Raw genomic sequence first — 23,586 nt, forward strand, 5'->3', positions numbered from 1 at the left:
CCAGTTGCCAGGACAACAATACCCAAATCTGCAATCGCCACAGGATAATCCCTACAGTAGTGACAACGCCCCCATGGCGGAAAACAACTTATACAATCGGGGACAGTTGCTAGATGAACTAGAGAAATTAGGGGTCGACGTCAGGCCAATGCCTCGGCCGTCGTACATGAAGCCATACCCGGATTGGATCGACAAACTGTACCCATTCCCTAGGGGATACAAAGTGCCCGAGTTCAGTTTATTCTCGGGAGAAGAGAAAAGCCAATCCACGGTAGAACACATTGCGCGATTTTCTGCCCAATGTGGAGAAGCAGGGGCCCATGATTTTTGGAAACTACGGTTATTTGCCAGCTCTCTCACCAAGGTGGCGTTCACGTGGTACTCTCACTTGTCGCCCAACTCAATCGATACGTGGAAAGACTTGGAGATAAAATTCCACGAAGAGTTTTACAGAGCACCACCGGATGTTACCTTGGCCGATCTCGCTAGGATTTCGCAACTACCCAGCGAATCCGTTGAGAAATACATCGGGCGCTTCCGGAACCTAAGGACGAGGTGCATGACGCACATATCAGAGGGCGATTGCGTGCCAATGGTCGTAAAGGGGATGAATTTCGCAATGAGGGAACATTTCGAAGGCCATCGATTTAGGGACTTATTCGAGCTCACCAACAGGGTCACGGGTTACGAACGATTACTCCAGGAGAAGGAACAGAGGCGAGGTTCTTCGAAAGGCACCTATTACCGCGATCAGTTGGACGTGGCTGTCATCTCCGATAGTGAGGGCGATTCGTCTGATGATGAGATATGTATGGCCGAATTCCTCGGAAAGAAACCAACAGAATGCGCAGCGTTAAGGAAGCCAGGGTATGTGAAGAAAAATAAGATGGCGGTCATCCAAAAGGAATATTCGTTCGACTTGACGAAAGCCGACGATATATTTGACGCTTTGTTAAAAGACGGGCAAATATCCCTATCTGAGGGTCATGTGTTGCCAACAAGCGAGGAACTGTTGGGTAAAGACTACTGCAAATTCCATAACTCATGGAGACACAACACCAATAATTGCGTGGTGTTCAGAAATGTAGTCCAGAAAGCAATAACGGAAGGGAAGTTGTTATTCCCGTCAAGAAGGGAGGCCGATGCGAAATGCGTCTCAATTAATTTGATTCGGCCCAACTTAGACCAAGTATTGGGTATCGGGAAAGTTTTAGAGAAATGGAGTGCTAAGAGACCTCGACAGAGGGTAGCGGTGAATGATGCAGTAGGGCAACGTCGAGTGACCCAACCAGTCGCATCAGAGCCAATTTGCCAACATTGCCAGCACTGCCAGAAGCGCCCCGAGACCAAGTACGTACGAAAATCGGTCAGAGCAAATCCAAAAACATTTAAACCAAAGTCCCCCACCAAGGAGTGGCAACAGCACATGCCATCCGGACAGAAAGGGAGGTCGGTTTTTAAAAGGGTATTCAGGCCAACGGAGGAGACCCCTCGTATGACCAAGACACAAAAGAGACGGATGCAAAGAATGCGACAGGAGTCGCGACTGATCGCTGCAGGGTCAGAATCGGCACCAGAGAGCCGAGTCCCAGTTAAAAATCGTTTAACCAGTGCTGCACCTCCTTCCGGGACCAAAAGACCGATTCAGGAGAGACTGGGGGCATTTGAAGACGATTTGGACGCAGACCAGGGCAGACGTAGCCGATCCGAGACCGAGCCCTTTGAGATACCCAAGCGAAAGCTAAGGAAGGTCTGGGTGGAAAAGAAGCGACATCAGGATAGTGACCTACCCCCTCATACGCTCGCAGGAGATGAAAAATCGCCCACCATGGATAGGCGATCTTTCAGGGACGTAGTCCTGAGTCACGCAGACGGCCAGTTGAAGGCCTGGGTGCCCGTGAAAAAAGAGTTGGTCGTTGTTCACCAAAACGGACAGCTGAAAGCGTGGATTCCTAAAGATGATAACCGAAAAGAGGTCCAAGTAGTTACTCTTCCGGATTCATTTAGGAATAAGCCGGGGCAGAAGTCGATTTTAGACGGGGATGTTATAATCCCGGACGAGAATAGTGTGGATGCGTCGGCAGTTGTGTCTCTAAGCAAACCACCAGCACGAATGACAAGGCACATAAGGCCATTGTACATCAAAGCCGAAGTAAATGGCGTCGCCATTGGAAGGGTTCTAATCGACAACGGCGCGGGAGTAAACATCCTGCCTTCCCGGATGCTTAAGAAGTTCGGTATCGAACGCACCCAGCTGGAGACCACCGACGTTTATATGACAGACTTCGCCGGAGGCGAGACCCCCGCCGAAGGGTACATCACCCTTAAGATAAAGGTGGGCCGAGTAGAGACCGAAGAAGGTTTCTTCGTTGTTAATGCCAGGAGTAATTACAATGTGCTACTCGGCCGAGACTGGATCCATTCCAATATGTGCATCCCATCAACCATGCATCAGATGTTGATACTATGGCGAGAGGCTGGAGAGGCCGAGATAGTACAGGGTGATCCGAGCCCTTTCGGCGAGGATAGCAACGTTCTAGAGGCCATGATGTATGACGAGCAAGTAAGGAACATCCAATCTCTAAGTCATCGAGATATCAAAAGTCCCAGGATCCTTATCAATGCGGATCGGCCTGCAGACGTTACCCTCGGGGGCAACGGCCGATCTACGATCTTACAACATTCTGATGGATAGACGACATACAGAGTTGCGAAAAAAGGTTCTTGACTTAGCACTCAGTTTCGGAGTGTTATCCGCGGAATGCATATACGAGGATCAAGATCAAGACCCAACTGGTACCTTGAGAATAGAAGATCTCAAAATAGCCACCGGAAAATTGGGGGATGATCCAGCCCAAGTTCAAGATACACTCTTAGAAGTTAATTTAGGCTCGGAATCGTCACCAAAACCGATATTTATCAGCGCGAACCTCGGCGCCACGTTTAGAGATGAGCTGATTGCACTCCTTCGGGAATATAAGGATTGTTTCGCTTGGTCGTATGCAGACATGCCGGGTCTCGACAAATCAATCGCCGAACATAAGTTGCCTCTGAAAGATGGCTTCCGACCATTCAGGCAGCCTCCTAGACGAATGTCAAAAGAGGTCGAGGAGTTGATCAGAGAAGAGATCAATCGGCTTAAAGAGGCGCACTTCATACGGGAAGCTAAGTACACAGAATGGTTATCCAACATAGTGCCCGTCATGAAGAAGAACGGCAAGCTGCGAGTATGCGTCGACTTCCGGAATTTGAATCTAGCGACACCCAAAGATGAATATCCGATGCCGGTAGCTGATATGCTGATTGATGGTGCTGCCGGACACAACATCCTTAGTTTTCTAGACGCTCATTCTGGATATAATCAAGTGCCGATCCACGAAGCTGATATCTCAAAAACCGCTTTTCGATGTCCAGGGCCGATTGGAGCTTATGAATGGATTGTAATGCCCTTTGGCTTGAAAAACGCCGGTGCAACTTACCAACGGACCATGAACAAAATGTTCGAAGGGTTAACATGTCTGGAGGTTTACATCGATGACGTTGTCGTAAAATCGCCGAGCGATGCGGCTCACCTGGCCGATCTGAAACAGGGCTTTGAGCGGATCCGGAGCAACGGTTTGAAGATGAATCCACTAAAATGCGCTTTCGGTGTATCGGCAGGTAATTTCTTGGGTTTCTTGGTTCACCAGCGGGGGGTAGAAGTAGACAAAAATAAAGCGAAAGCGATAATCAATGCTGAACCACCAAAAACCAAGAAACAGCTACAGCGGTTGATCGGACAGATAAACTTCCTAAGGCGCTTCATTTCAAACACAGCAGGCCGATTACGCAGTTGGAGCGTATTATTGAAGGGGAATGATAATGAGAAATTTGTGTGGACCCCCGAACAACAACAAGTGTTTGACGAACTGAAAGCATACTTAGTGAAACCGCCGATTATGATGCCACCAAAGCCAAATCAGCCTTTGTTACTGTATATATCGGCAGCTCCCCAATCTTTGGGATGTATGCTCGCACAGGAAGACCAAGGCGTGGAGAGATCGGTCTACTATCTCAGTAGAGCCTTGACCGATACTGAAACACGATACTCGGACATCGAGAAACTATGCCTTTGCTTATATTTCACTTGCTGCAAGTTGAGATACTACATGTTGCCAGTGGTGGTTTATGTCCTAGCACAAACCGACGTCATAAAATACATTCTATCCCGACCGTATCTTAGGAATCGGATGGGAAAGTGGGCAGTGGCAATGTCAGAATTCACACTCGTGTACGTACCTCAGAAAGCAGTTAAGGGACAAGTCCTTGCCGATTTTTTGTCGGATCACCCAGGAGTCAACATAAAAGAGGGAATTGGCTGCATGGAACTACATCCATGGAAATTGTGGTTTGACGGATCAAGAACAGAAAAGGGTGCCGGAGCAGGAATCGTCATTTTCTCGCCCTCGGGGGCACGGTTTACAATGTCTTGGTCTTTAGCGTTCAAGTGTACCAACAACCAAGCCGAGTATGAAGCTCTCATTTTAGGCTTAGAAATCTTGATGGAGCTGGGGGCAAAATCGATCCAAGTCTGGGGTGATTCGCTGCTAGTGATAAAACAAGTCTCCGGAGAATACAAGTGCGAGTCGGAACTTTTGATCCGATATTGCAACAAGGCTAAGCATCTTATTGGCGGTTTCTCGGATACATGGTTAGAATACACGGAAAGAAGCGGCAATATGGAGGCAAATGATCTCGCCCAGCACGGTAGTGGCTACAAACCTTGTTACGAGTATGAGGCGATCCGGAGAGATACGCCAAACTTGGTAACAGGAGACGATGCGGTGTACAAGGCAATCCATTCCGTGTACCAGTTGGATTTTTCCACAGATTGGAGGAAAGAGATAACTAAATGGTTTGAATCGCCAGATATGTCCAACAGAAGGTTACGAACTCTGGCTCTCAACTATGTAGTTCTAGCCGATGAATTGTACAAAAAAGGGAGCGACGGTTTGCTATTTAGATGCATCGGCCCGAAAGAGGCGATGTTGGTCATGGCCGAAGTACACGAGGGAATCGCCGGTGCACATCAGGCTGGTCCGAGAATGCGATGGCTGATCCATAAATACGGGTTCTATTGGCCCAAAATGGAGCAAGATTGTATCCGATACTCCCAAGGATGTGAGGCATGCCAAAAGTGCGGTCCTGTTCAACACGTTCCTGCCGAGACGCTACACTCGATAGTTAAGCCTTGGCCTTTCCGAGGATGGGCTGTTGATTTAATTGGCAAAATATACCCGTCATCGTCAAAAGGGCATACGTTTGTGATAGTTGCGACCGATTACTACTCTAAATGGGTTGAGGCCATACCTCTGAAATCACCAAGTCAAGAATCGGTCATTAAGTTTTTCAGAGAATACATTATCCTGAGGCATGGGTTACCAGAAACTATTACTACGGACCAGGGAACTATGTTCACTGGAAGTGAGATAACCGATTATGCAAAGGAGATGGGCTTCAAGTTGATACATTCCACCCCGTACTACGCACAAGCAAATGGCCAAGCCGAGGCGACTAACAAGGCGATTAAGGGCATCATTCAGAAGATGATAGAAGACAACCCAAAACAATGGCATCAGTTATTAACTGAAGCTGTTTGGGCAAACCGCACAAGCCAAAAATCGGCAACGGGCACTACACCTTTCAAGCTTGTGTATGGGCACGATGCGATGCTACCTATGGAGTTGACGGTAGCGTCTACGAGGCGAAAGATGCAGCACGTCTTGACAAAGGCAGACTATCATGATAAAATGGTTCTTGAAGCTTTGGACTTAGATGAGGAGCGATTATTGGCACTCGACCACTTGGAAGCTCAGAAGAGAAGAGTAGAACGAGTTTACAACAAACGTGTCAAAAATAAGAGTTTCCAAATAGACCAACTCGTTTGGAAAGTCATTTTGCCCATTGGAACAAAAAAGGAAGGACTAGGAAAATGGTCTCCGAACTGGGAAGGACCATACAAAGTTGTCCGAATACTGGGTAACGGTGCATATATACTCGCTGACATAGATGGTCGAGTCCATGACCGATCCATTAACGCCCAGTATTTGAAGAAGTACGTCCCAAGTTGCTGGGAAGGAATTGACAGACGCATCTTCGAGAAGTAAGGTGATTTTCACCAAATCGGACTCTTGACCGATGGGGTGACGGTACGGAATGGATAATCGGAAGCAGAGCCGATTCACATTATTAAGGCTTACCTTGTAATATGTATTTGCGTTAAACATATATGAATTTCGGAACACCAGCCGATTTTATTTTGTCAATTACCACTGACACTGTTGTGGGTTTAAATCGGAATATTAGCCGATTAACATTATGCTTCTTGACTTTTGATTAGACACGTATGAACTTCGGAACACCAGCCGATTTTATTTTTTTTTATTACCACTGGCACCTTTGTGGATTTAAATCGGAATATTAGCCGATTAACACAATGTTTATTTTAATAAAAAGAATCAAAATGACAAAGTGCAAGCAAAGTGTGTAATATCAATAACATCGTACAAAGGTTACAAATCCAAAATGTTTAAACGATAGAAAGAAATCAGCCAAAATGACTAAAGAGATCGCCCATCACGCTTCGGATGTCGGATAAATTCTTCACTGCCTCAGAATAACGCTTCTCAGCACTGGCGAGTGTTTTCTTCAATTGGTTCCGACGATCCTTCAGATCCGTCCCTTGGGAAATAAATCCATCCAGTTGTTGCTCTAAGGGCGCGGCGATCTCTTCCTCGGCTTTGAGCTCCGCCTGCAGTTCCTCAATTTTGGATCTTAGCTCATCCATTTTTGTGGTGTGAGGGGCGAGTTTGTCAGATGTTTTCTTGGCATTCGCCCTCAGAGAGCCGAACTCATCGTCAAGCTTGCGCTTGGTCTCCAGTGATTTCTCATATGAAGCTCTGGCAGGGGCGGCTTCTTTGTACAGCTTTGTGAGGTTCGGCAGCTCCTTCACCACTTTGGCGATTGTCTTCCTGGTTGCCTCAGGGACTTTGTTCACGTCCTTCACAGCAAGAAGGGCCTCCAGAGATGTCTTCATAGATTCGGCCTCGTCAGGATCGCCCAGCACCTGGATCCCCTTGGTTTTCATAGCTGCCATGGTATCCAGGTGGAGATCCACATCATTCGCCGAGTCACCAGCTTCAGGCTCGGAGTCAGAAGAACTTTCGGTGGAGCCCTCTTCGTCACTCTCCGTATCGGAGTCGAAGGCGAGAAGTTTAGTCTGCAAGAAAGGTACGAATTAGATTTCGGGGTCATGACCGATAAGTGAAGATTATAAGGGATGTACCTTCAAGGCTTCGGTGCGCGAGATGGTTGGCTTCAGACTCGAAGGGCCAGGCACCGAAGCTGTTGCAGCAGCAGTTACTGATGCAGGCGATTCCACCGCAGTTGGGCGATCCACCGAGCCCCCGCTCATCTTTATGGATATCCTTGTGCTGCTGCTTTTCTTTGAGGGCTCTTTTCCTTGTGGATTCAAGGAAATCGCCTCCGGTGTGATAATCGGCGGAACGACAACCGATTTTGTCTTTTTGGGTTGTGGCTTTGGCTTCCTGCCAGTTTGCAGTACTGCTGGCGATTTCCCGGTTCGTTTCCTCTTCAGAGGTTGTTCGTCTTCCTCATCTTCAGAAGGAATCGCTCCTTCAATCTCGGCTTCTACCTCTGAAAAGAAAAGAAGTCAGACGAATTTGGCAGAATTACAAAAGATATAAGAGGATATGTTAATTACCAGCAGGTACTTTCAATTCCTTAACAAGAGCGGCGATGTCTTTGCAATCACCTGGCACAAAATAACCAGTAAATGTCACCTTGTTAGGACGAGACTTCGGCCACTTATTCGCTAACATAATTTCAGAATTTGGTACTAAGGGTGCTTTATAAAGAAAAGATGGGCGAATATGTTTTTGGAAAATTGGGTAAGGGCGATGCGGATATTTTTTCTCCCATACTTTCCGCCACTTAAGGACATATTTTCGCCACGCTTCTCTTCTATGGTTTTCCATTTTTAAGCTTAAAAGAGGGCGATTTGTGGGGTCATACTTGAATTTGTAAAAGCGCTCAAATTTAACGATTTCAAGGTGATGCTCGTAATTACCTTTCCTCTTCTTCTGCTGCGGCACCTGTAAAAGAAAAACATCGGCGTGAGTACGTTTTCGCTTCGTTTCAGGAAGTTGAAAAATATTCAGTTTAAGTATTTCGTCCGCCGATAATCCAAAGTTGATCCCGATTACTATCTCCCACCACTCCTCGAACTCATTTGTTGAAGAAGGGTTCCCGTCAGGAATTGGTAATTCGTCTGGAGAAGGTAAGTAGGCTTCATGCAGTTGGCCGAGGTACCCAACATATCTAGGAGTTGGTATGGCTGAACGAGTAAGCCCTTGTTCGTTTCTGTCTATTAAGAACGGGCATGGAATCGCTTGGGTATAGCCGAATTGCCTTGACAGGTAGTTCGGGCAGTAAGCTTCGGAACCGCTGTGTTTGAAGTTGTTGCCGATCATAAGGTTGCGGCTGGTTAGGGCGTTGCACCAGTTTCCCCACCATTGGGAGTAGATGTCTTCATCAATGTCATCGTCATCAGTTGTCTCCCAACCATAAGTAAGCCATTTGGGTGGGAATCGCCAGCTAAGTATCGGGCACCAGGTGTTAGGCGATTCGCGTGTGTCCAAAAAGTAGGCGATGACATCTTTGAGATGAGGTAAGGTGGCGACCCCTTGAAAGATGGTGTATCCAAAACATATGTCTGAGGTTCGTTCTGGAAGTGTGACGATATCTGGGAAGTACATAAATAGCCATGCTTGGATCATCCACATCGGTCCACTGGAACATCGGTGTGCTTTGACTTTGCCATTCTTGATCATGGTATGCATGCATCGGTAGAGGTGTCCAAGGATGAATTCGCCCATGTTCAATGGATGGCCTTCGGCGAGGGCAACGGCGATACGAAGACACTCGTGGGTGACTCGGAAAGAGGCTGGGCATATTATGAATTTGGCGAGGAAATAAGCTAGAAAAGCAACATGTTCGTCCGCAGTTGGAGGGAGGTGATTTTGACCGATGTTCGCGGATAGGAAGTGTTTGAAGCTTTTTGCCGATTTTTCGGGACGGAGGTGTAAGTTTGGAAGTGTTTGGCAATTGAGAGGCGATATCCTTATACCAGTTATGTTAATATTGAACATACACGCTAAGTCTAGAAGGGTGATGGACATCGGTCCCTGTCTGAAACAAAAGGTGTTAGTGGTGTCTGACCAAAAAAGGGAAGCCCCAAAGCAATAATGTTTGGCGATGGGGAAGGAATTTTGGCTTATCCCAATTAGATCGTACAGGCCGATAGCTTTCCAGACATCGCCGTAATAGCCGTGAAGCCTTAAAACCCAACTTTTGTAATCGGCATTGGTACTTGGCCAGTTTCGGAAAGTTTCACCGGTCCATACGGAAGAGTAGTGGAGTTCGGAGAAGCGAGGTGGAGCATGATCTGGGAATGGGACTGCGGTTTCACAGAGTTCTGAAGGAGTGGTGAGAATCGGACCAACTGAGAATCGGTTATCATCTAGTTCTGAAATTACCTCAAAGGAAGTCGACGGGGCAGCTGAGCGGACTTCGGCGATTTTGTTTGATGCTTCGAGAGCAGCTTGTTCTTGTTGAGACATGATGATATGGTGATTCGTGTTGAAGGGTAGGCGATTTGGATCTAGAAAATCGGCAAGTGGTCAATGATTCTGAGAGAATTTCGGAGTCAAAGATTCAGGTAAATCCAGAAAAGGAAAAAATGACCATTTTATATCCGGTAAAAGTGGTTACTGAATGTCAAAAGTCAAGAAAAATGTTACCGCATGGGCTTTGTCACATGGAGTGAAGCCCATATGAGGCTCTAGGCCGAAAATAACAAGCCCAGAGCTGTAACTCTAAGCTTGTTGGGGGCATTGTTTGCACCGGCCCAGAGATCTGGAAAGGAAGAAAAGCTGAATGGGCTCATAGGGGATTTCAGCCCAACAGGAGCTATGTTTATTTTAGCTTTTTTATTATTTAGTTCTCTTTATTAATTAGGAGATAGAATCTCATTAGAATTAGGTCTCTTTATTAGGGTTTGTTCCCTATAAATAGTCAGTAGTTTGTATTATTATTTTTATCAACAAATCATTAATCAAAAACCAAAGCTCAGGCTTTTTATCCCAATCTCCGGATTGAATTTTAGTTTAGGAGTAGAATTGACATTAATCTCGCTTGGATCTCAGGATTCCCAGATTAATACTGTTAGTTTAATCGAACGGCGGCGACGTCATTCACAATTTGAACAACGTTACTTGAATTCGGGTTACGTCACTTGAATTAGGGTTGCGTCATTCAGATCCTGTTTACCTCATCTAGAATTATACCGGTTAAAGCATCAGTACCTAAAGTTACCCATTAATAAATTCAAAGGTTTGAGCAAGGTGAAAATCTAGCGAACAGTACCAAAAAAAAAAGGACAAAATTTAAGCAGTTAATGTGTATTATTATGTGAAGGAATTTTTTTATTAAATAGTGTTAGAAAACAAAGTGGTGTAATTAAATGCATCAAGCGAAATTGAAGTTCTGTAAACTAATTTTGATGCACTCTCAATATAATTTTATTGATTATAGCTACAGTGTACATATAGACTTAACCTCAACAAAAAAAATGGAGCACTTAACGATGTATTTTCATTATTAAATAATTAATTCTTCCAAAAAAATCAAATTAATTAGGTGAGATTTTAATTCTGTGTTCTCTAGCACATTTTTGCATAAATATATCTATAGAATTTGAAGCCTGAATAAACATACAATCACCTTAACTTTTTCAAATATCTAATTAATTGAATAAAAACGGTCAAGAATCGAACACAATCTTTTTTAATATTATAGATTGTGATATCATATCAAATAACCAATTCAGACAAAAGTTTAAATTGCTAGACGAAACTTCAATATTGAGTAAATTATTAATAACGAAGCGACCAAAGAATTCTACAATTCGAGCCGTTTTCATGGTTTTTTCGAAGGTATGAAGAAAGTTCAATCAATGAGATTTCTGAAAAGTAAAAAGATTTGAACAGAATCAAATAAAATCAAAAGTGGATTAGAAGATTCACACAATCTTGATAATACTATATTCTCTACACGAGATAATTTCTTGATATATTGAGGGTATTGCCCAAGAACATTTGTGGTACCCATAGGAGAATCCCATACCTCGCTTTCGATACTCTAATGAAGATTAGATAATTGATTATGGGTGATCTAGATTGAACTTTAATCATTACTCTAAATACTAGAACCCTCTTTATTTTAAGTAGATCAAATCTCTCATGTTATGTACTTTCATTTAGTCTAGAAAAAGGATCAACTAAAATATTTAAATATAATTTAATTTGTACTAAGAATGAATGAATTAATGGGAACATATTATTGCCAAAATTTATGTTATCTAATGCAGTTAGGCAAATTAAAAATCATTGATTCCACTCATTTCTCAAGATCTCAAATGGGTATTACTTTATTTTGTTTTAGTATTAGTTTATATTATTATATTTCATTTTAATCCCTTTTAAAATCCTTATAGTGTTTATAGTGCCTCTACCACCAACTATAGTTAAGATGGTCCAAAGTAAAATTGATTGTCTTACAGTACCAGAGCTAGGCACGTAAACCCCATTGCAATATGAACTCATAGTCGAAGGAATTAATTCTTATTGTATACTATTATTCTTAAATATACATATTTAATTTGCCAAAATACCCATAAAAGGTGCAATATTAGGTTATACATACCATTTGTACAAAGTAAGTGTTATTTGTTTGAGAAGAACAAATTGACTACTACCAAATTTAAGGTTTGATATATATAATATAAAAATGCACTTTTTATTTGTTATGGGAAAGCATCATATGTATTTGATAATCATTTTTTCTTTACTTTTTGGTTTTATTTCTTTTAAAGAAAACCATTTAATTAAATTAATGAAGCTATATTTACATAGAGGATAGTTAGTTATTATAAATGTAGTCGTGGGTGCTTTTTTCAAAATTAACTTTTGTCTTATAGAAAATATACGATTATGTTTGTGTCAACAGGGGAAGGGCTAGGATGCAAAATTTTATACTTTACAAGTGTAGGTTAAACAAAGAAAAACTGACAAAAAAAATGTGAATTTTAGTTAATTGGAGGTGTCAATTTTATTCTTCATCAGTTCAATCACTTAAATTATACTCCCTCCGTCCCATTTAAGAAGGGACGGATCTCATTTTTATTTATTCCATTTAAAAAGGCCATATCATATTTTTTGTGCCAATTTATGTAAATTTTCCTTTTTTACCTCCTTTTCTCTTTTCATAATTAATGATTATTAGTCTATACACAAAATACAATACTATCATAAATAGGGGTAAAATAAGAAAGCACTATAATAGTTATTGTTTTGTTAATCTTTGTAAAAAAATTAGGGTTAATTCCATAAAAAGTCACGACCTTTACACAAATTTTCATTTTAATCACGACTTTTAAAAATTGCCATATAAAACCATGACCTTTAATTTTTTTTCAAATCTATCACCGACTATTTTTCCGGTGAATTTTACCTTTCATTTGTTTTCAAACTTGCCGGATTATGGTGACCACGTCATTAAAAATACACCAAAAATTGGTTTGGTGATAGATTTGAAAAAAAAAATGAAAAGTCGTGGTTTTATATGGCAATTTTTAAAAGTTGTGATTAAAATGAAAATTCGTGCAAAAGTCGTGACTTTTTATGGAATTAACCCAAAAAGTTATCCGTCCCTTCTTAAACGGGACGGAGGGAGTATTCTCTTATCATCAATAATAATAACTCAAAACGAAAATTAATAAAAAAATTAATTTTTCAAAATTTATTTATAATATCAATAAGCAATTAGTGTTTTCATAACAATATAATTATGACTATTTAAAATAGCTAAATGATAATTTAAGGATATGATAGAAAATTAATTAAAACTAACTAATATAACTTTTATTCTTTTAATTCCCGAGCAAATCCAATTTGATCTATTTTTGTGGGACGGGGGGAGTAATTTTTATTTAGACATATCAAAAATATAAGTTTAAGGACTATAGAGAAATTTATTTTTTATATATATAATTTGATCTTTTAACTCGATTAACTAATATTAAAAATAGATGAATTGTTGACATGAAATAAAAATGAAAAATTATATCATTTAAGTTTTAAACATAAAGGGTCAAATATGAATTACGACATATATGAGCGGGATCAAAGTAATTGCTTATTTTCAAATTTTAATATCTATTTGTAATAGTAAAAGAAAAAGTTAGGAGTTTTATCCGAAAAAAAAAGGGAGTAATAATATGATCAAGTCAAAATTATAGCACGCATGACCATATACAAACTAGTAGAAAGTATGATTACGAAAATTAATATGTCAAATTTCACAATCATCTAATCGGACTCTAAAATAAATATTCATCTCAATCAAAGCAAAAGAAAATTCGTTCAAGTTACAATAAGAGCGCACAAATTACAAATAATTTGATTTGATGGAAAACTTTGCAACCGATTTGATTTTGATTTTTTTATGCTCCATGTCCATGTGCTGATGAGACACTCGTGGAGGTAGCACCAAAAATTGACAAAAATATTTGAAATGTGAATTTTTGTTATAAGCTTTCTCTCCATAGTACCAAATTAGAATTTCACGTGCCTAAAGTGGCAAAAATAAAAAGAGCTTTTCTTTTCGGAAATTTCCATCTTTTTTAATAATTATTCCAAGTACTAAGAATTTCATTTTAATTTCTACTCATCAAGTTGGAAAGAATAATCACATTCTAAGATATTCTCATAACTTAATTACAAATAAGAAAAGATAATTTCTTCATATGCTTGTTGATTTATGTTGGAAAAGTCTAAATCTAACAATAAAAGTTAGAAATATTGTAATAAAGATTAAATGTTTATACAAATAATCATAATTCATCACACAATTGTCATTACTTCTTTAGAATATAGAGTGAAATTTGAGAAAAACAAAACTATATTCCATGTACGACAGGGGCGGAATTAGAAATTCTATTATGGGATGGCTAATTTGTACAAAATAAAATTTAAGGGGGCTAATTATATAAAAACTAAAATTAAGTAACTATATTTTTTTTTTAAATTAAAACTTTAAAGAGTAATTAAGCAAAAAAAAAATTGCGAGGGCGGTCGCTACCTCATCTATATAGCTAGTTCCACCCCTGATGAACGATGTAGTTAATTATAAGAACTTTTTTTGTTGAACACTCTTTTAACCTTAAATAAACTGAAAAGAATTAGAAATGAATTGTATTAAAACGATCAATAATTCCATTTATTGAACAATAATTTCAATGTTTTATTTCTAAAAATGATTTTTCTTCTCCGTCCAACCTGCCGTTTATTAAACAATCATGTTTTAACCGTATGAAAGCACACAAAATAAACACCGTCTGATCAAGGGATCGAAACACAATATTTTCTCTCTGTGTTAACAAATTTGAAATTACGCTACCAATGGGGATTGTTTCAAATGGTAAGCGGCTTGGTATCGCTTAAGCAAAGTCTCGGGTTGGAGTCTTGTGAATGCAGAAAATCCTCACTGGGAGACTCACCCACCATGTCAGGTGCGCGACGCGGGTCAGATCCGGATTAGTCAGGGTAAAGTCTTGGCAACGGAATGGGCTAACCAAAAAAATTTTGAAATTGCGCTCTCTCAATACACCATATTTTCTCTTTATTTCCCTCAAATTCTTCTTCCCTGCTCTAAAATTAATTCTGAATATTGAATCGTTCGCTTAGATTTCTAGATTTTAATATGATTGTTTTCTAAAATTTTATTTTTGATACAGCAAAATTTGCTTCTTATAAATGGTCTGTTTTGTTCTATGGTTTTTTTTAATGAGATTTGTGTTAAAATGGGAACTCATGATAAATGTTAATGTTTTGGCACAGTGACACTTCAATAGGTATTGGACATGATGCTTTCAATACCTTCTTTAGTGAGAGTGGTTCTGGCAACATGTACCAGGGGAAGTAGCTGATGAAGTTATAATTGAAATTTATAGGCAACTGTTCCACCCGAGCAACTTTTTTAGATGTTGCCAATAATTTTGGTAGAGAGGACTATGCTGGTGAGTGAATTTGTTTATCAAGTGAGATTTAAAGACATAGCATACTTGTAGTGTAGTAAAAAGAAAAAATGAATTTAAAATGATCAAATTGTCTACCTTTTCTTTCCCAGTCTGCAAACCTGAGACACATTAAGAATCTAGATTTAACAAAGAATCAATATCTATGACTTAATAGTAAGCTTTACTTGCTGAAAGTAAATGCCAACCTGATAAACGGTAGTAATTGCAAAGTGTCTTCTGTTTCTTTCAATTACTGATTAAATAGTGTTTATTGCAGGGGTAAAAAAGTAAAGGAAAAGAAAAAAAGATAATGGACATGATGCTGCCACATAAGCTATGTCCGCAGCTATTTAGAGTACGGTAGACTCTCTAATAGTTAGTATTAAATAAATTAATAATTCTAATAATTAATAGAAAATTGAGGGAATCAACTTCGCTGCATGTCGGATAATTAATAATTCTATTATTTAATAATTAATAAAATTTAGTAACATATATTCTATAGGAATATTAATTATTAGAGAGATTTTTCTAATGAAATATAAAAACAATTGATGATTTATTTAGACTAATACTAATTTTGATACATAAGGTGGAGGCTGAAATAATATAAAAGACTTTCTTTTTCGTTTGAGAAAATTTCATGGAAAATTATTAGATGAACAAGTAAAAGTAAGTGACGAAACACTATTATAAAAAGATATTAAAAATTATTTTATTTCATGAATATAGTTTTTTGATAATTACTTTTTGATTCAATATCAAATTAATATTTTTAAATTGAATATTAAGTTATGTCTTTTGAATTGAGTGATTATAAAGTGTATTTAGTTGATTTTTTTGTAATATAATATTAATATTAGGTCTACGAATATAAATGTTTTAAAATATATTTATATACTTTTTATAAAAAAATTATATAAATTCAATAAATTAATAATTCTAATAATTAATAAAAAAATTATTTACCATATATATTAATTATTAGAGGGTTGACTAAACACCAGCGCCGCTGGAGGAGATTTTGACTAAAATCATGGCCAAAATCTCCTCAGGCCCCCAAAATCTTACTTTCTCACAGTAAATAAATGATCTTTTGGTTTTTATTATAATGTTTAGTTTTCTTTGATTATTTCCTACCTTATATATGAGTTTCCTTTTATCTAAGTATGAAGTTTTCACTGGAGATCATCAAGAAATGGTCCCCGCTTATGGATCTACAAATCTGAGATGAGATATCTCGCTTTTTGCTTGAAGATCAGCTTATGGATCTATTTTCCGGTGAATTTTTCGTCGTCTTCGGTTTCTACTTCGGTATCTTCAGAATTTTTTGGCGCCTCGAAAACTTACTTTATAGATCTAAATGTTTGCAATTTTTTTTATTGGGTTTATAATATTATAGATCTATATATTTATGCTGTAATCTTTTAGATCTATAATTTTTATTGTACTAGTGTCGTTTTACGTGTTTCATACGTGATTCGTAGTGTGACTCGTCAATTTTATATTTTATTATTCATTTATATTTATTATAAAACAAAACAAAAATTAAATTTATAATTACTTGTAATATAAATAGAAAATATTTAAATAATAATTTGTTAGAAATAGTTTATTTTAATTTTAATTTTAAATGATTAAAAAATAATTAAATATTAAAATTAGTCTATTTTATAATATTAGTTACTTTTATTAGGAACATATATTGTATTAATTATGGATTCGGAATTCATATACCAAATTATAATAGTACAAATTTTATTAGTATATTTCTTTGTATTAAGAATACTGTAATATATAAACTCTTCATTAAGGTAGGACTTTGTTTTTCCTAAATGGCAATGTTCAATTTGTACGAATTAGACATGATAAAAAATTAAATAGATAAATTATATTTTATACAACTCTATTATAATTAGGATTCCACTTATAATATATCTAATTAGGATTTTAGTTATATTATATCTTTACTAACTAATTAATTAATGACCATAAAACCTTTATTTAATAATAAATTAGAAATGATTATTCGGTAAATTTACCTGTCCCCCCTCCCCCATCCGTGCTTTTATATATAGTATAGATTAGTAATGTATTTGGGTGACCCATGATGGTTATTGTAGCCCTATTCGATGACTGTATTTTTACAGCTCTCGTCATCTTCTCTAGAATAGTTTACTCATGTGTTGAGAAACCCGTTCATGTATTTTTCATTATTATCTTCAATGAAAATTCTAGCTTTTGCCAAAAATAAAATAAAATTGGTGGTTTGTAAAAGGCTTAATACCTTAAAAAACCCCGACCTTCCATCCCCTTTTCAATCCTATCCTGATGTTGAAAAATTGTCAGTTTTATTCCAGTTTGCATTTTTTCATTTCAATTGTAGCCTGAAGCATAAAATTGACCTTTATTTATTTGACAAAAGTTCAATAATTTTTTTAAAAAATAGTCAATTTAATATAAAAAGTTAATCTAATGTAAAAAAGGTCAATTTATAGAATTTTTGCCAAATAAAAAAATGTCAATTTTATACTTTAGGGTACAACTGAAATGACAAAAATACAAATTAGGATAAAATTGACAGATTTGCAATATCAGGATAGGACTGAAAAGGGAATGAAAGGTCAGGGTTTTTTAAGACATTAAGTCTTTGTAAAAAGACCCACACGTGATGGGCATTTGTGCCATTAAAATGCACATGACTTGGTTTAATGAAGTAAATTACTGTAAACTAAGCTTAAGGGATAGGAGTGAGGGTGTAAATAAGTAAATAATGAAATGATATAAATGTATACTCACTCCGTCTCGATGAAGTTGTCCGTTTTACCCTTTATCACACAATTTAAGAAAAACAATCATTATTTATTGTTTTTGTAATTTTTCCTTACTTTTCTTGTCATATCCTTATTTAATATAGGATTCACTTACAATTTATTTTTAATTTATTCATTAGTGGATTTTAAATAGGGGTAATATAGAAAAATTGGATGTAAAAATTATTACATTTTGAAAGTGGACAAGAATTTAAAAAAAAAATTCAAAGTGGACAACTCTATTAAAACGGAAGGAGTAATATATAATCACAATTTATAAAGCATTGAGAGACAAGGACGAAAAGGTATTTAAGGGAGAAGCAGAATACTGTTCAATGAACAGTGTTTTCTGCTTCTCTTTTATACTTAACTTATTGATATTGGATTTAAGAAAAAAAGTATATTGATATTCTTCATGGAAATTTAACTGAAATTGCAAAATGCAAAGTTCATAATACTACGATGGGCTTTATTTTCAAATGCAGAATTTAGCTGTCACTTGCGATGTCCAGTTCTGAACAATTGGGCTGAAGTAGCAAAACAGTTATAGGACACTCTCTCATTTGGGTTTAAGGTGGCGCTTACAAGACTACTTCAACTTCTATTTTCATCTTAAAGCCCATAGATCCATATTAATCACTTGGAGTTGGAGCTTTATATTTATATTTAAGGACAAAAATTAGAAATACACTCATAAACTTTGATATAATTCAGTTAAATGTGACCCTTAAATTTATAAAGTCGAAATAAATCAGCTTTATTTTAACAAAAATATGAATATGAAGATCGGTTTATATTGATTTTATAATTTTAGAAAAAGGAGTTCCACCAAAATTAAATTTAAAAATATGGATATTGCTTCATCAAAAGTTCATAATGTGTCTACACTTTTATTATTAAATAGCATTGGAAGTGTAAATATATATATTTTAAAATTAAAAAAAATAGTCTATATAGTCTTTTCAAAAGAAATCGGCACAATACGCATAAAAGAATTTTCCAAAATAAAATTTTAATAAGGACTTACATTATTTCAAATATAACAAATAGTACTCCTTCCGTTTATTTAGTTATTCATTTAGCCAATTTTATTTATCTATAAATACTTGTTTATTTAGAAATTTAAGGTGATTTTAATCGTTATATTTTAAATATATCCACACTTATCTATGTTTTACTTTAGAAATCATTTATTAACTAATAGGAGTAATAGGGCTATATTAATATATATTTTTATAATTTAAGACAAAAAAGCAATATCTTGATATGTACAATTTTACTTAAATGGACAATTAAAAAAAACAGAGAAAGTAAATAATATATTTCAAAATAGCTTCTATATTTATTTTTATAATATAGCACAAAAATTCATTCACACACAAAATGGATTAAAGTAGTACACCCTCTATTTGAAAATAATTGTCGCTTTAGCCATTTTCACACAAATTAAGGAAGTAATAAATATGTTAAATTTATAAGTATTTTTATTAAATTAGTCTTTCTTGAATTTTGTTGACATTTATTATTATGACCCTTTGTTTATATTTTTGTATGCTTTCAATGAATTAATAAGGGTTATAAATAAAAAATAGCAATAAATGCTTTATTAATATTTTAAAGTGACAGCTATTTTTAAAAAAAAAATATAAATCGACCAATTTTGTATATCAAATTTATTATATGATGGAAAAATAGTTTAGTTTATTTAATATTCTAACTAATAATTTGTCTTTATGTATATTATAAATTGACAATAACTTAAAAAAGGCTATAAGGTGTCCCTCCCCCATCCGTGCTTTTATATATACTAGTTTCGCATTACGTGTTATGCACGTGGCTCGTAACGTAACTCGTCAATGAATATATTAATAAATTTATTATAATTATATTAATTTTTTATTTATAATTAATATTAAATTAGTTAAGAATTTTTGTAAAAGTAAATATAATATATTCGGTTATTAAATTTTTTTCCATACTGAATTTATTCTTCTTTTGGTTTTATAATAACCATAATTAAATAATTAACTTAACTTTATTAATAATATCTTTAAAAATAATAAGATAGAAATTTAAATAATATTAAATCGACCAAATACAATATTTTAATTTTGTAGTTCAATCAAACTAAAAGATATGTATTCCTACTAATTTGGAGACACTTTAGTTATTTTTTACATACTAAAAACTAAATTGGAAATAATTTAGCTGCCTACTCTAATTAGGACTTTAATTATAATAATGAATAATTAATTAACTAATTGATTAATGACTATAAAACCTTTATTTAGTAGTGAACTGAAAAGGATTATTCAGTAAATTTGCTTGTCTCCCCCCATCCGTACTTTTATATATAGTATAGACATAGATTACTAACGTTTAACCACGTGTTATACAAGTGAGCGACATTTACATAATTCGTTATATTTATTAAATATTAACCAAATTGATTAAAATCGTATAACTATATATATATATAAAAAACTCATAAACTTAATTTGTACTCCTTGTATAAGTCAAACTTATAAACGTAATAATGTTCACTCCTTGTATAACTCAAACTCGTAAATTTTTATAACTTTTAAATTATTAAAATTTTATTAAAATTAGATTTATTCATAACTTTATAAGTATCTTAATTATTAAAGACTAATGTTGTAATTTTGATTGTCCCACATATAAAATAGTTACTAGTTTTTCACCACGTGCTACGCACGTGAGCTATATCTATATGACCCGTTAAATAAATAAATTGTTAAATATCATATTTTAATTTTTAATGAATTATCATGTAAACTATTTTTTATTAAATTCATAATTAAAACATGAGTTATATTTATTTGACCCGCTATATATATATATATATACTAAAATATTACACTCTTCTTTTATGGAAAAACTCTTACTTAATTTGTATTTTATTTTTAAATCATCAACAACTTCTATTAAATTAAAATTTTTTTACTTATTGAAATTAAATTTGTATTTAATTTGTATTCTCATGAAAATTATTAAATAGAATATTTTAGAATATTAAATTATTTAAATACGATATTTTAGTTTTTAATAAAATATTGTACATGAGTAATATTTAAATGATTCGTCATATGTACTGATATCAATTATAATTTTTACTAAGTTGACGGAAAACTTTCAAGAAGTTAATGGAGAAAAAGAAGAATACAATATATATATATATATATATATATATATATATATATATATATATATATATATATATATATATATATATATATATATATACTAAAATATTACACTCTTCTTTTATGAAAAAACTCTTACTTAATTTGTATTTTATTTTTAAATCATCAACAACTTCTATTAAATTAAAATTTTTTTACTTATTGAAATTAAATTTGTATTTAATTTGTATTCTCATGAAAATTATTAAATAGAATATTTTAGAATATTAAATTATTTAAATACGATATTTTAGTTTTTAATAAAATATTGTACATGAGTAATATTTAAATGATTCGTCATATGTACTAATATCAATTATAATTTTTACTAAGTTGACGGAAAACTTTCAAGAAGTTAATGGAGAAAAAGAAGAATACAATAGATATATTTTTATTTAAATTTATAATTAAAATAAAAATTACTAATCCACCTCAATATTTTACTGTTGCCAATTTATTTATTTGATTCCAGATCAATAAGAATATAACTTGATCTTAATTTTGTAGGACAACACTATACTATAATATTGTAACAATTTTAAATATGAATATATATACCTGTTAAGCTTGAACATATAACAAACCAAATAATGAAACAATATCAGTCTTTTTGAATCCATCTATTAAACTTGAACCTTAGAGGCTTAAACAGCATTTTTTAGCCAAAATGATTAATTGGAGTGAATCAACTAAGAGAAAATAAATTTCGATAAAAAAAGCTATACATATTGTCATGGGCTATTTAGTCATTCCATACAATTCATGAGGAATCTAACTAGCTCTATCTTTCTTATAATAATTAATTATAAGTTGTTGGTGTTTGATTAGGAGACATCATATTTAAACGAACTAAAGTTTGAGTAGTTGGTGTTTGATTATAAAAAGACATCATATTTAAACGATGATAAGATAATTTTAGTGGTTATATTTTATTAGCTCTATGTTTCTTAATGTATTTAACTTTGTAATTTTTTTAATTATTGGAGGCTAACATTGTAAATTTGTCCGTCTCCATTTCACACTAATGTTATTTATATTAAATATTATTTTTATTATTTTTTATTTAAATGGATATTGTAGAAAGTGATTGATTTTAATATGACATGTTATGTATAAAATTAATTAATTTTTTTTAGTTTAATATAAAATATAGCACGCGAGTGATACATAACTTGAATTGATGCTTTATTTGTATGAGTTTAATAATATTTCAATCTCGTTAAAAATATTTTATTATTAATTATTATTAAAATTAATTATGGCTGTAACAGTATGATGTGAAATAATAAATGAACTATAATCCCTCATCAATTTAAAAATAATATTTTAAAACTGTCTTTTTTTATTTAATGGCTTTACCTGCTTCGTAAGTAGCATAGCTCATAAAACATTCCCTATAACAAAAACTCAAACCAAAACACACAGACTTTAGTCGCCCAGTAAAAATTTGATATTTAAAGAAAGAACTTTTGACTTTTTAATCAAAAGATGGAAGCTTTTTTTATCGCCCACAAAACCTCATCTTTGTTTGAAAATATTTGTGAAATTGCTGTGAGTAAGATATAAAAATCTCATCTCTTTAATATTCGTATATAGATAAAAGTTATTATTAAAATTAAACTCTAAATTATTAGAAATTGACTCCTATTAGAAATTGGACTTTTAAATTTGATTATTGCTATCTATTTACAATTTGGTGATAGTGCTGATTCAAGATCAGGGTCTTTCTTTATAGGCCAATTATATTAAGTTATTTATTAATTTATTATCCTATTTAATTGAAAGTTAATTTATATAGTATAATTAGATTTAGACTTCTACATAATTTTGTAATTTTTTTAATTATTAAAGGCCAATCTATCTATCTATATCTATATCTATACTATATATAAAAGCACAGATGAGGGGGACAGGCAAATTTACTGAATAATCCTTTTCAGTTTACTACTAAATAAAAGTTTTATAGTCATTAACTAATTAGTTATTTAATTAATCACTATTATAATTAAAGTCCTAATTAGAATAGGTAGCTAAATTATCTCCAATTTAATTTTTAGTATAAAAAAATAACTAAATTCTCTCCAAATTAGTAGGAATACCTATTTTTTAGTTTGATTGAACTACAAAATTAAAATATTGTATTTGGTCAATATATTATTATTTAAATATCTATCTTATTATTTTTAAAGATATTATTAATAAAATTAAGTTAATTATTTAATTATGGTTATAATAAAACCAAAAGAAAAATAAATTTAATATGGAAACAAATTTAATAACCGAATATATTATATTTACTTTTACAAATTTTTTTGACTAATTTAATATTAATTATAAATAAAAAAATTGATATAATTATAATAAATTTACTAAT

The sequence above is a fragment of the Mercurialis annua genome, linkage group LG1-X (assembly GCF_937616625.2).
Source record: "Mercurialis annua linkage group LG1-X, ddMerAnnu1.2, whole genome shotgun sequence".
Taxonomy (NCBI): Eukaryota; Viridiplantae; Streptophyta; class Magnoliopsida; order Malpighiales; family Euphorbiaceae; genus Mercurialis; species Mercurialis annua.